This window comes from Erinaceus europaeus, chromosome 1, assembly GCF_950295315.1.
Source record: "Erinaceus europaeus chromosome 1, mEriEur2.1, whole genome shotgun sequence".
Lineage (NCBI taxonomy): Eukaryota > Metazoa > Chordata > Mammalia > Eulipotyphla > Erinaceidae > Erinaceus > Erinaceus europaeus.
The window spans coordinates 44,072,943-44,086,935 of record NC_080162.1 but is presented as its reverse complement, the minus strand read 5'-3'; the positions used below and the strand labels follow the sequence as shown (position 1 = coordinate 44,086,935).

At 38.2% G+C, this 13,993-nt stretch overlaps 1 long non-coding RNA gene across 1 annotated transcript in view; it reads right to left on the bottom strand.

Moving 5' to 3' along the window:
- Window positions 1–358: 358 nt before the first annotated feature.
- The window catches only part of LOC132536750 (uncharacterized), a 33,700-nt gene continuing 20,065 nt past the window's right edge, over window positions 359–13,993 (bottom strand). Inside the window, exons 2-3 of the long non-coding RNA XR_009548257.1 lie at window positions 5,670–5,752; window positions 359–1,298 (exon numbers count right to left, since the gene is read on the bottom strand). This is a non-coding gene — a long non-coding RNA (uncharacterized LOC132536750). The remainder of the gene's footprint in view (window positions 1,299–5,669; window positions 5,753–13,993) is intronic.

Genomic DNA, 13,993 nt, shown 5'->3' with positions numbered 1-13,993 from the left:
TTTGAGCCCCCTGGTCCCCACCTGCAGGGGGAAAGCTTTATAAGTGGTGAAGCAGCTTCCCCAGAGACATACCCTACTAGGGAAAGAGAGAGTCAGACTGGGAGGATGGACCGACCAGTCAACGCCCATGTTCAGCGGGGAAGCAATTACAGAAGCCAGACCTTCTACCTTCTGCAGCCCTCAATGACCCTGGGTCCATGCTCCCAGAGGGATAGAGAGTGGGAAAGCTGTCAGGGGAGGGGGTGGGTTATGGAGATTGGGTGGTGGGAATTGTGTGGAGTTGTACCCCTCCTACCCTATGGTTTTGTTAATTAATCCTTTCTTAAATAAAAAACAAATAAATAAATAAGTGGTGAAGCAGTGTTGCAGGTGTCTTTCTGTCTCTCTCCCTGTCTATCACCCCTTTCCCTCCCAATTTTTGGCTGTTGCTATCCAATAAATAAATAAATAGATAATAAAAATAAATGGAAATGGAAGAAAAAGCCTAGGTAAAGGACTAGAAGTTTTCTGTATGTACCAGAATGAAAAAGGCTTTGGGTTATATACTAAGTTTGATCTTATTGCAAAACCTGGCTTTTACTACATATTATTCCTAATCTACATGTTTGAGCCTTAGTTTTCATATATGTAAAATGAGATTAATAATAACCTCCACATCTCAAAAGTTTTGCTTTCATCTCAAGCATCTTCATTAGAAAGATAAAGCCAAATGGTCAACTACTGATGATGCTTCAAGTTCAGGTTAATTTGTGGAAGCATGCCAAAGGTTTGACTATTGACTATTGTTCATATTTGGATTTTCATCAATGGCACTAACTGCCATTGTGCCACATAGTAAGCAGGCCCCACAATGTGGCTTCATAATCAACAATTACTTGCATAATTGCTGGAAGGGAAAGCAATACTTTATGTATGGAAAAGCCTTCTTGTGTATATAGTCTCCACACTTTTTATTAGTGATTTAATAATGATCAACAAGATTGCAGGATAAAAGGGGTACAATTCCATACAATTCCTACCACGAGTTGTGTGTCCCACCTCCTCCACTGGAAAGTTCCCTATTATTAATCCATATAGAATTATGGACCAAAATTCTTTGTGGGGTGCAGAAGATGAGAGCTCTGACTTCTATTATTGTACATTGGCATTGGCAGTTCAATCCATACCCCCCCACACCTGTTTTTATCTTGCCTTGATGGACTAGGACTCTGGGAAGGTGAGGTTCCAGGGCACATTGGTGAGGTTGTCTGCCCAGGGAAGTCAGGTTGGTGTTGTGGTAGCATTTTGCAACTCCGTGGCTGAAAATCAGTAAAATATAAAGCAGAACAATTTTTTTTTACTAGTCAGGAACCTACAGGTGAAATGGAATAAATAATAAAACTATTCCCCTTGTGATGTTATCCTTTGTTAATATTATACAAAATTTGGCCAAATATTTGTGGATTTTTGTCCAGTAAGGAAATAATCACATCATGGGTGTCTCTGCCTCTTGTTATTATCTTATTCATTGTGTGTGTGTGTGTGTGTGTGTGTGTGTGTGTGTGTGTGTGTGTGTGTGTGTGTGTGTGTGTTATTGTAATGTCATTAACATGGAAAGAAACCCTGTGGCAATGGTGTTAGAAATGGAATGAGAGAATCCAACTTTAGTTGAACTCTGGCTCCATTCTCTCATACTTTTTCCTTGGCTCAAAACCATTTTGCAATCACTGGAATGTAAATCTTGTGGAGTTTCTCCTCCTTGTTTTGTCTTTCCATAAGTGTTTAGTGACTTCAGACATTCCACTTTCAGACCTTATTTTCTTAATAAGACCTTCTCCAAAACAATAGACTTCCCTCTTTGATCAAGACCTCCCATTCAACACCTACGTTTGCAAGTTCTTACAAGGTTTTAACAAAGTGCTGTATGTAAGGTTTTTAGAACAAAGCCTAATGCACAGTAAGTGATGCAATCAAAGTTGGATATAGCACACACAACATAACATGAATCCAGAAACTAATTTCAAGTCCCTCTCCACTAAGAAATGGGTCAAACCACTAACCAAATGTAGCTACTAGAATTATCTCTGCTCTTTTTTTAATTTCATTTATTTATTTATATTAGATACAGAGATAAATTGAGAAGGGAGGGGGCAATAGTGAGTGAAAGAGACAGAGAAACATGCAGCTCTACTTCACCAAATGTGAAGCTTTCCCCCTGCAGGTGGGGACCAGGGGCTTGAACCCAGAGCCTTGTGCACTATAATGGGTCCACTTAGCCAGATGCTCCACATCCTGGCCCCATAAGAAAACTTTCTATTCAAGACTGAAATGAAAATATAAGAAGAAAAATATTACCCAAGAACTTCAATCACCACTCCAGATATGTAAATATGGTACTTGTTGTGTGTGTCTGTGCCTGTGCGTGTGTTTTGATGAACAATCTTTTTACTATATTGCTATATTGTATCAGTTGGCTAGTATTTTGTTCAATATTTTAGCATCTATATTCACCAGAGATATTGGTCTGTAGTTTTCTTTTTTGGTTGTGTCCCTCTCTGCTTTTGATATCAAGCTGATATTGGCTTCATAGAAACTGGAAGGGTGTATGCTAGTATCTTCAATCTTCTGGCAGACTTTTAAATGTAGAGGTATACGTTCACAGGTATCCATAAACTAGGGCAAAATATATCTGAAAGCAAAAGTACTCAATAGTCTACACTGAGTACCCACCAACATTTCATCTGCACTATTCCAGGTACATGATTGGTCAACAATTTATTTGGCTTTGTACGTTAACTCTTTTCAGCCACCAGGTTCTAGATGCTAGCAGGATGCCAACCAGACTTCCCTGGACAGATGACCCCACCAATGTGTCCTGGAGCTCCACTTGCCCAAAGCCCCAACCTCCTAGGGAAAGAGAGAGGTAGGCTGGGAATATGGATCAGCCAGTCAAAGCCCATGTTCAGCATGGAAGCAATTACAGAAGCCAGACCTTCCACCTTCTGCCCAGGATGACCTTGGGTCCATACTCCCAGAGGGATAAAGAATAGGAAAGCTATCAGAGAAGGGGATGGGATATGGAGATCTCGTGGTAGGAATTGTGTGGAGTTGTACCCTTCTTATACTACGGTATTGTTAATGTCTCCCTTTGTAAATAAAAAAAATTAAAAAATAAAATAAAAGTAGAGATATTGGTTCTTCTTGGAAGGTTTTGTAGGATTCATTTGTTAAATCATCTGGTCCAGGACTTTGATTCTTGGCAAGGTTTTTGATAACTGTTTCAATTTCATTAGCTGTGATGGGCCTGTTCATGTTAGCTAGTTCCTCTTTACTTAATTTTGGAAGTTCATAGGTATCTAGGAAATTGTCCATTTCTTCCAGATTCTCTAGCTTTGTGGCATATAGTTGTACATAGAAGTCTCGCATGATATGTTGAATTTCTGCGATGTTTGTTGTGATATGTCCTCTTTCATTTATAATCCGATTTATTTGGATCTTCTCCCTTTTTTGTTTTGTGAATCTGGCTAATGGTTTGTTGATTTTGTTCACTCTTTGGAAGAAACAACATTTACTTTCATTGATTTTTTGGTATGGTTTTCTTATTTTCAGTGTTATTTATTTCTGCCCTAACTTTAATTATTTCTGTCCTTCTGGTTGCTTTAGGGTTCCTTTTTTCTTCTTCTAGGTATTTAAGATGTGCAATCAGGCTCTTTATTTGTGCTTTTTCTTGTGTCCTAATGTGTGCTTGTATGGCTATGAGCTTCCCTGTCAGTAATGCCTTAGCTGTGTCCCAAATATTTTGATAGCTTGTATCTTCATAGCTGTTCCTGCCCTTTTTTGTGGGCCATTGGCTTGTATGATAATTTCCCATACTTTCACGTTGAGTCTGTGTTTGTCTTATTGAGTTAAGTGGGTTTCCAGTAGACAGCATATTGCTGGCTTGTGTTTTCTGATCCATATTCCTACTCTGTGCTTTTTAATAGGTGAATTCAGGCCATTGACATTAACTGATATCAAAGACTGAAGACATTTTAAGACCATTCTTGTAGAGTTTTAGAATGTTCTTATATATGGCCTATTTATGGTGGTCTGACTGTTTATAGGAGAACTTTCAGAAATTCTTTCAGGGTAGGATTGGTGATAGTTGATTCTTTCAACTGTTGGTTGTCTGAGAAGGTTTTTATGCCTCCATCTAGTCTGAATGACAGTCTAGCAGGATACAGTAATATTGGTTGAAAGCCTTTCTCATTGAGCACTCTACAGATATCTTGCTATTCTCTTCTGGCCTGTAGTGTTTGTGTGGAGAAGCATGCTGCTAATTTTATGGGTTTTCCTCTGTAGATGACTCTTTTTCTCTCACAGCTTTCAGGATCCTTTCTTATCCTTATTCCTTTCCATTCTAAATATGATATGTCTTGGTGTGTTTTTAAGTCTGGGTTAATTCTGTTTAGGACCCTCTGGGCTTCTTGAGCCTTTATGTCTTTCATGTTGTCTAGACTAGAGAAGTTATCAGCTATTATGTCCTAAAGAATGCTTTCTTCCCCTCCCTCTCTTTCTTCCTCTGGTAAGCCAATAATGTGAATATTATTTCTTTTGAAGTCATCCCATAGGTCTCTGTTGTTGTTTTCAGTATCTCTTAATCTCTTTTTGAGATCTCTTACTTCTTTTTTAGTTGTCTCTAATTCATCTTCAATCTTGCTAGTTGTGTCTTCTGCCACATTTATTCTATTCTCTCTACCCTGTACTTTTTTTTGCAATTCATCTATTTTGTTACCCTGTTCTGATACTGTTTTAGCTTGTTCATCTAGTTGTGTTCTTAGCTCAGCTATTTCAGCTTTCAGTTCTCTAATAACCTTGAGATAATTAGTGTTTTCTTCCAGAGTCTCATTGGTTATTTCTGCATTTCTGATGACAATTCTTTCAAACTCTTTACTCACTCCTGTGATTATTTCCTTAACTAGTGTTTGGATGTTGACCTCATTATTTTGCGCTTCAGCCTTTGGGAGGCTTTTAGCTGGACTCTTGTCCTGGTTCATTTCTCCAATATTTCTTCTTGTTGGAGTAACCATTTTATATAGTATGTTATGAAGTCCCTCTCTCAGTACTTTTCAAATTACTGATCACTCTTACCTGGATTGGCTTGTGTCTAAGTAAAGTAATTAATGGGTTCACCATTGTGGAAATTGACAGTTGTTTCAATATTATTTTAATCCCTGAGTTGGAGCACAGTGGCTTAAAAGCCTCTTTTGTTCTTTTTCTTCCCTGTAGGCTATGGGAGCCTTAGAGTTTTTAAACTATAAGTAGGTTTCTTAGCTTAATCACTGACTCCTGACCAAGAGATAAATCAGGGTGGGGTAGAGATAGTACAATGGTTATGCAAACAGACTCTCACAGTCCCACTGCTAAGCCAATGAGGTATAGGTCTTCTCCTGAGTGTCTTTGTTCTCTGTCCCCTGGTGTCAGCACAGGGTCTCCACCCTGCTGCTCCAGCTTCTGAGGGCAGCAGCAATGGAGACTCAACAGTTGCATTTGGTGAGTGTTAGGGGAGTCCTTTCCTCCCTTCAGCTGTCTTTTTGTTTGTGAAACAGACTGGTGAATATGAAAATATGGTAAATTGTCAGATTGTTATCCGCCACTTAATATCTCCCTAGGCTACTCTCTGACCATGAGCCACACATGTTTGCACTCACAGGTGATTTGATGGGTTCCTGAAGTCATTCTAGTCCTGTCTTGTTGTCGTCCCAGGTAGAATCCTTTGGTATTCCTAGTTGACCTGGGAGAGGAGAGGAGAGAAACACAGCTGCTGATGCTCCATAGCCCTGCCTCCCTATCTGTGCTCTTTAACCTAATTTCTGTATTATTCACTCATCCCTTATCCATGCCAGAATGTTCTGCATTAAAATATCAAAAGTTTAATTACTAATAATATGGAATTCCCTAAGTGTAACTGTTCAAAGGACACACCTTAAAGTTCAGAGTAATTGTGCAGCTGAAGAAGTAGGCATCCTATGACATGTTCTGCAAAATGCCTATAGCCATCTCCTATTATACACAAATGGCTTCTTTTTATCTTAGCCATAACATTCTCTCTCTCCTCTCTCTCTCTCTCTCCCTCTCTCCCTACCTCTCTACCTCTCTCCTCCCTCTCTCCCTCTCTCCCTCCTCCTTCTTCTCTCCCTCTCTCTCTCTCTCCCTCCATCCCCCCTCCCTCTCTCCCCCTCCTCCTCCCCCCTCTCTCCCTCCTCCCTCCCTCCTTTCTTCATGTTCAGTTTCCTCTCCCAGATTATTAATGGGGAATTTATATCCATTTCCTTTTAGTACGCAGAAACTTCCATATTGAGGTTGTCTACCAAAAGCATGATGACTCATCCAGTGATGTACTGGATATACTTTCCATGACTCCAGCACTCTGAGGTGTTAGAATTTAGCATTTTATGTATAATGATGGGTATGCTACATGCTGACAATGTATCTACAACTGGAAAGAGTAGTTGTTCATGTTTATATTCTTTAAGATAATACCCAAACTAGTGTTAGAGCAATTTATTTACCATTATTTGTGGTAATAATAATAATAATAATAAAGTTCTGTTGGGCTTTTGCAGTGGGGGTTATCACAATGTGGCAGTTTTTATTACATCTCGGGTTTATTCCATGACAATAAAATAGTCAGAGAGGAAAATATCTTCTAGCCATGTGGCATGGGTCATAATCCTTAAGAATAACTTACCATGTTCAGCTAAATGGTGATGTCCCAGGGAAATGGCTTGATTGTGTCTAGGGAAAGATCTACAAGAATCAACAGTGGAAGGAAGGCTAGGAGAGACAAAAGGGTAAGAAGGAAAAAAGAGTGACTTCTACCAACTACTCTTCTAAGTAACTTCCTATACCCACAATACCTTGTGAGTTTGCATAAGTTTCTTGACATCTGACTGATGCCAGCTACATGCTAATTTTGTACATCTCCCACATTTCTTTTTGTCCAACAACTGTTTACAAGGATTCACCCTTACAGGCAGACATTTTCAGATAAGAGAGAGAAAATAGAAGGTGAGGGGAGATAAGCATCAAAGTGTTGTGATCATTCACATAGCAAAACAGGCACACTAACCCAGGTGAGCTGTTTGTTGTTATTGTTGTTGTTGTTTTTGCTGGCACTAGAGCCTCATTTCTTAATAGCCTACCAGGAGTCTCAAGTTTCACCAAGTCCATCCAGGCATCTTTTCCTTTTATTGTATCTCTTTTATTCACTCTTTCAGACTGCTGTCTAACAGTCTCTATATTATTGCTTAAACAAATTTATGAGGAAGATAAAACATTTTATTCATGGATTTAAAGTGTATTCTAAGAAAAAAAAGACTGAAACAGAACTGAGGTTGGAAAAAGAGTAGGATGGGGGTCTAGTGGTAAAGAGAAGTTGGTACCTTGGTGGTGGGCATGATATAGTAACACAGAATTTTAAGACTGATGATGAAATAGTATACTACAACATTACAACATATACAGATGTGGAAAGAAGCATTATCTCAATAAAACTAAAATTTGTTTCCATACTGCTGGCTCAGTGTAAAGATGTTTTATAACTGACCCCTACTTATGAAAACACTAAAGAAAGTCTTTCTTCTCCACTGAGTCTTTTCAAATTATTACAGTCCAGAGCAAATAGAGAAACCCTCTTAGCTCAAGCATATATATACTGATTAAAAATGTTAGGTTCATAGGTATCCTACAGAAGAAGCTAGTGCTAAAGGTCTTCAGTTTCTTTACTTATTAGTATTTTCAAACAATAGATCTTACTTAGTTTTAGTTTCTATACCATCTATCATATTTTTGTTTTCTAGTCTATTGACTTCATATATTTTTATGTTATATTTATTATTGGTTGTATTTATTTTTGGTTTTACATTTTTATAGGGAGAGTGATTTATAGTGTAGTTATTTTGACTCAGTGGTACAGTTTCTCATCTCCCTGTGAATATAATTTGCAGAATACATTCACCCACACCCTAGGTACTTTTATACCCTCATGCACCAGGTCCCTAAGGTTCTCTTCAGTTCCTCCCTTCCATACCTCACCAGAGCCCTTTGCTTTGATGCCCTACACCAAGTACAGTACAGGCTTCACTTTGTGTTCTCCCTCCTTGTCTCTGTTTACTAAACCACACCTATAAGTGAAATCGTTTGGTATTTGCCCTGCTCTTTTTGGCTTATTTCACAACATGATGCCTTTAAGTTACATCCAAGATGATGCAAAGAAGATGCACTTCATCATTTTAACTGCTTAGTAGTATTCTATTATGTATATGCACCATGATTTTTTTAGCCGTTAATCTGCCATTGGACATCTGGGTTGCTTCTAAGTTTTTCTTTAACTTTATATATTTCATTTGATAAAACCGAGATAAATTAAGAGGGAAGAGGAGAGCGAGGGAGAGAGAGAGTGAGACCTTCAGCAATGATTCACAATTTGTGAAGTTTTCCTCCAGCAGGTAGGACCAGGGGTTTGAACCCATGTACATGTTCATGGTAACATGTGTACTCAACCAGGTGTTCCACCACCCGGCCCCTGCCTCTAAATTTTGACTCTCTTAAATTGCGTTGCTATAAATACAGGTATACATAGATATCTTCTGATAAGTGTTTTGTTTCCTTTGAGTAAATACCCAGGAGAGAAATTACTGGGTAATAAGTTAGGTCCATCTCTAGTGTTCTGAGAAACTGAATGTCTTAAATTTCAACAATAAATGTAATTGAAATATGTTGAGTCTTGATGCAGGATGGCAGAAATGGACCTAAATTCAGGGTGAGAGTGTGCTGCAGACATCTAACACAGGGGGATAAGAAATTACACCCATGTGTCAACAGTTGTACTGTAAACTATTAACCCCCAAATAAGTAGATAAAAAGGAGAAATATACCAGCCAAATACCAAATTAAAACTTAGTTGGATAACCTGATTAGAAGCACATGGTAAGCATCTAAGTACCCTTCTTTAAACAAGTACAATCAAGCCGTGATAAGAGCACCAGCACTGTTTGCAGCTGATATCACAGTCCATGGGTACCAGAAAAGTTGTGGTGATTCAATTCAAATGTTTTCTCCACTGTAGATTCAAAACTACAGAGTGCACATATCCTATTAGCTAGGTTTAGGTTTCAAACTTGTGACTGGTTGGAAGAGTGTCTAGAATCCATAGTGGGGTGTGAGGGCAAGCGCTTACCCATAATATACATTCAGTGGGACACATCTCTAAAGCTAGTGAGGGGGTATTAGCAGCTGTGTCACAAAAAGAAATGGCAAAGCTGCCTATATGGATCATGACTATATAGTCATGGTTGTAAAATAATACTATAATTGTCTCTTTTTTATGGTAACCAGAGTTATTACTTATTATAGTCTCTATTATTCTTATATTCTCTTCAAAGGATTTCACAATCTGTTGCCAACTCTCTTCACCTTTGGGACAAAAACAAATGCTACACTATGGACATAGCATCACAGTGACTTGCTCTGCACAGGTGTTAGTGAAACAATTTACAATATAATAAATGTAAGGTTGTTTATCTTATTGGCCTTTTTTCCAATATTGAATGCTACCAATAATAGAAAATTGAAGGCTGAAGAAAAATTTCCAAAATTTTATATTTAAAATTATGTCTATTTGACAACAACACATCCTGTGTTTACTTCAAAACAGTAGGAAAGAACTTACAATTAGAAACAATAGAACAATTTGGTATTCAATAAAACTTGCATCTGCTGTTTAGCCACTTGAGGGAAACAATTTTCTAACAAGTAGCATTGGTCAAGAAAGCTATAAAATTTAGGCCAGTTATCACAGAAAATAACTTATTAGTTATTAAGCTACCAGTATTAAAGGGAATTCAATTAGGGGATACACAGAAGTTTAACACGACCCACTGTATTTGAGAGTAGAAAGTTATAGCTGTCAGGTGATTCTGATGGATGTGTGCCAGGTAAAATGATTGACAAACTGATCTTTGCTTGGCATGAAATCTGGCCTTGATTTAGTGAATGACTGGCAGGCTAGTGTCATAGTAAAATGTGGATTGTATGTTGGAGTGGCTATTTTGCAACAAAGTGATTGACATGCTACTGAAATTGTCCCGTGAGTGAAGAAAACCCAATAAAGATTTATTTTGACATGGATTTCCTTTTTACCTGTTCATTTTGTATACAGAGGAGAGAGAAGGAGGAAAAAAGCCGTTGGAGGTGTTCATTGATTTATCTAGTGGTATCAGCTGTCAATGGTCTCATGGAAGGTTAGCATGAGCTCTAGGTGGTGAAGACTTGGGAGATGTTTGTTTCAATACATATTTTCCTAGGACTATGCAAATCAAAAAGCTAAAGGAGCTCTTTAGGTACCAGTTTACCTCTGCTAAATGAAGATCTTGGATCAATTCATTCTGTTCTCCTGTTTCAAACATTTACAAAAGCTATATGATTTTATGGACAAATGTTATTTAGCTATGAATTCTCTACAGTCATACATCAGGTTGGGTCTACCCCATCAAATTATTCCATGTCCTAAGCTATAGTGACTGGGGCCTGGATGTATACTTGACCCAAATCATTCCAATGGGATATAACCTTGGGATTTCTATATATTATATGAATTTTAGAGAACAAGCCCCTTTTCACTCATGTTGATATATGAACACGAGCCTAGAAGTGCTGATAGCCATCTCTGCCACCTCATTCTAAATCCGGTTGCTATGTGAAATACAGGTTTCCTCATGACATTCAAATTTTCAATAAGCAATAAATAACTTTTAATTCTTTGTCTACATGTATATGAAATATATTTAAACTAAAGAAATAATTGTTTATCTGAAACTCAAACCATCCATTCCTCCTGTATTTTTTACATAGATAGAGATAGATATAGATAGGGATATCTTGCCTCTAGGGTTATCACTGAGCTCGGTGCCAGCACTACAAATCTGCTGGGCTAGAGAGAAAGAACGGCAACTCCTGGCAGCATGGTAATACAATTCTTTATTCACACAGGAGTTCTCCAGAGTTGGGTGTGAGCACAGCAGGGTTAGGCCATGTGGTGCCAAACCACAATGGCCACCTCCCACTCTGCACACCAGCCCTTCTTCAGGTCAGGACGCAGGAGAGAAAAGAGAGAGAAACCAGGAACAGAAGTAGGTTTTATAGGATAACACTGGAAGTGGCAAGTCGGAAACAGAAATGGCTAGGAAAGGGGGTGGAGAGAGGCAAAAGGCATACTGGGAAGGTGGAAGCATCCTTAGCAACTGTTGTGATGGTTTTAACTGGTAGGAATTAGCAATACACTGAGGTGATAAAGTGGTGGGGAGACCTTTAGTCATTTCTAAGAAAAAGCAGAAGATTGGTATGTAAATATTAATACTTGCATGGAAATATGGTGATTTGTGGGCCCTGCCAATGTACAACCACATCTGCACAATTTCCCAACACAAATCCACTGCACCTGGCAGCAAATTTTGTTTCTATTTTATTGGATAGCACAGAGAGAACTTGAAAGGGAAGGGGAGAAAGAGACAGAAAGAGAATGATAGACACCTGTAAACCTACTTCACTGCTTGTGAAGCACACCCTCCACCCTCCGGTGGAGAGCCGGGGGCTCAAACTCAGATCCTTGTGCAGGTCCTTGAGCCAAGTAATATGTGTATTTAAGTGGGTGCAACACAGCCTGGCTCTCCCTCTTGTATTTGTATTTGCTAAACCCAGCAGCCTAACAGGTTAAAATATTACATTGGTACAGGCAAGAGGAAACCAAGAGGCAGCACTTGGGAGGTCATGGTTTTTAAGTACCTGTTATCAAGCTATTCCTATAGCTGCTCTGCCCATGCTCTTCTCAAATCCAAACATAAAACAACGTATTTTTCATCTTCAATGAGGACTTAACTCTGTGAACTCTCTATTTTCAAATAGAGAGAGGAAAAGACAGAAAGATTCCACAGCACAAGGTTTCCTGCAGTGCAGTGGGAACCCAAATTAAACCCAGGGTACGCACATGACAAAGGAGATGCACTGCCTAGCTGAGCTAGCTTGCTAGCACCAAGTATCACTTTTCATTTTTATTCTTTCACTATAGTCATTAGAGTTTGGTTTCTCTTTCTTTAATGACCAGAGACCAGAGAACTCTCTCTCCATCTCCAACCCCATGCCTCTCTCCCACTTTAAGTAAGTGGATCAGGTTCTGAACAAAAGGATGAACAAATATTACTTTGTCTCACACAAGGTGATGTGTTTTTCACAAGTGTTTTAACGCCCAGCAAACTGGTCATTTTGTTTTCTTGAACTACAGTTAACTTTTCTGATGATTTATAACTTTGTTCTAGGGAGTCTGGCGGTGGAGCAGTGGGTTAAGCACACGTGGTGCAAAGCACAAGGACCAGCATAACATCCCAAGCCCCTGGCTCCCCACCTGCAGAGGAATCACTTTACATGTGGTGAAGCAGGTCTGCAGGTGTCTATCTTTCTCTCCTCCTCTCTGTCTTACCCTCCCCTTTCCATTTCTCTCTGTCCTATCCAACAATGACGACATCAATAGCCACAACAAGGGCAGCAAAAGGGAAAATAAATAAATGTAATCTTCTTTTTGTTCTTAAAGATCTTAGAAGTTCCATCTTTCAAAATGTCTTGTTTATTCTCATTACCCTACTTTGTAGTGGATTTATATCCTACCTAAGCAAAAGATATAACATGCTATATTTCTATTAAAATCTGATTAAATAATTTGTATACTTTTATTGTAATTCTTTGTAGGTTGTTTATTTGATTGCAATTATTTCTGTATTGTTTATTCAACAAATGTGTTTGGCATGTGTAAACTGTTGTAATCACTATTCTTTTTTATGACGTATTCAGAAAAGAAAAAAACGCCATGGCTCGATGGATTGCACAGTTTGCTACAAGTGGCAATATAAAAATTTGAAATTCATAAACGAGTTAGCATTTCCCCTTCCAGTCACATTATCTATCACAGAGAAGTGATACTCTGGGTGATTCAAGCCAATCACAGGATCAGAGTATACATTTTACAAAGCAAATGTATGTATAAATTATCACTGTCTGTTCTCCTCTCCATAAATGGTAGCACTAATAGATCTATACAGGAAGGACTGCCATGTTCTGCAACAATCTATCTTGTCTGGGAAAGGCAGAGTTGAAAAGCATGATCAGTTAAAAGACACAAAGCTTTACTTAACGTAGCGTCCAGCATCTCTTGAAGGAGTGTATATTTCTTGTATAGAAGAGGGTGTTTTTATATTGTGTTGTAGAGATAGAAAGATTTGCAATCTAAGGAATTACTGAGCCCACACATATGATTTACTTGATATACATATAATTTCAAAGTAGGGAATAGTTTGCAAAAATGTTAAAGTTATAGCCAAGTTCCCAAGGAATTTCCAAGGAGGAAAACAGACTAGAAACTTAGAGGTTGCCTCCTTTAGACAGGGTATAAGCACTCTAGTTTTTCTCTCGCTCCATTATTCCTTACTACCTCAGATCCAATACATTCCATTGTTACTTTTCTGAACACAACAGGCAATTGAGTTTGTGAGTCTGACTAGTTGTAGAAACTAGTAATCTTGTGATTTTTTTTTAATCCTCTATCTTTTTTGATAATCAAGGTGTAGCTAGTAAAAGTAAAAGAGAACTGGACTATCTTTTAAGAATTTCATTTTCAGAATCTGGGTTACTTACAATTCACTTTCATTGATGGAAACAGTGTTCTTATAAAATATTTTCAATGTTTCTGCAGGTTTTGTCTTTTATTGGAAGTGCTTTATGATTTTTCTGAACCATGAGATTTCTTTTGAGATACATTAAAGGATATTCACTATGTAAAAAGCATTCCATGTAAATAATAGTATTTTATTTTATTTTATTTTTTAATTTTTTATTTAAGAAAGGATTAATGAACAAAAACATAAGGTAGAAGGGGTACAACTCCACACAATTCCCACCACCCAATCTCCATAACCCACCCCCTCCC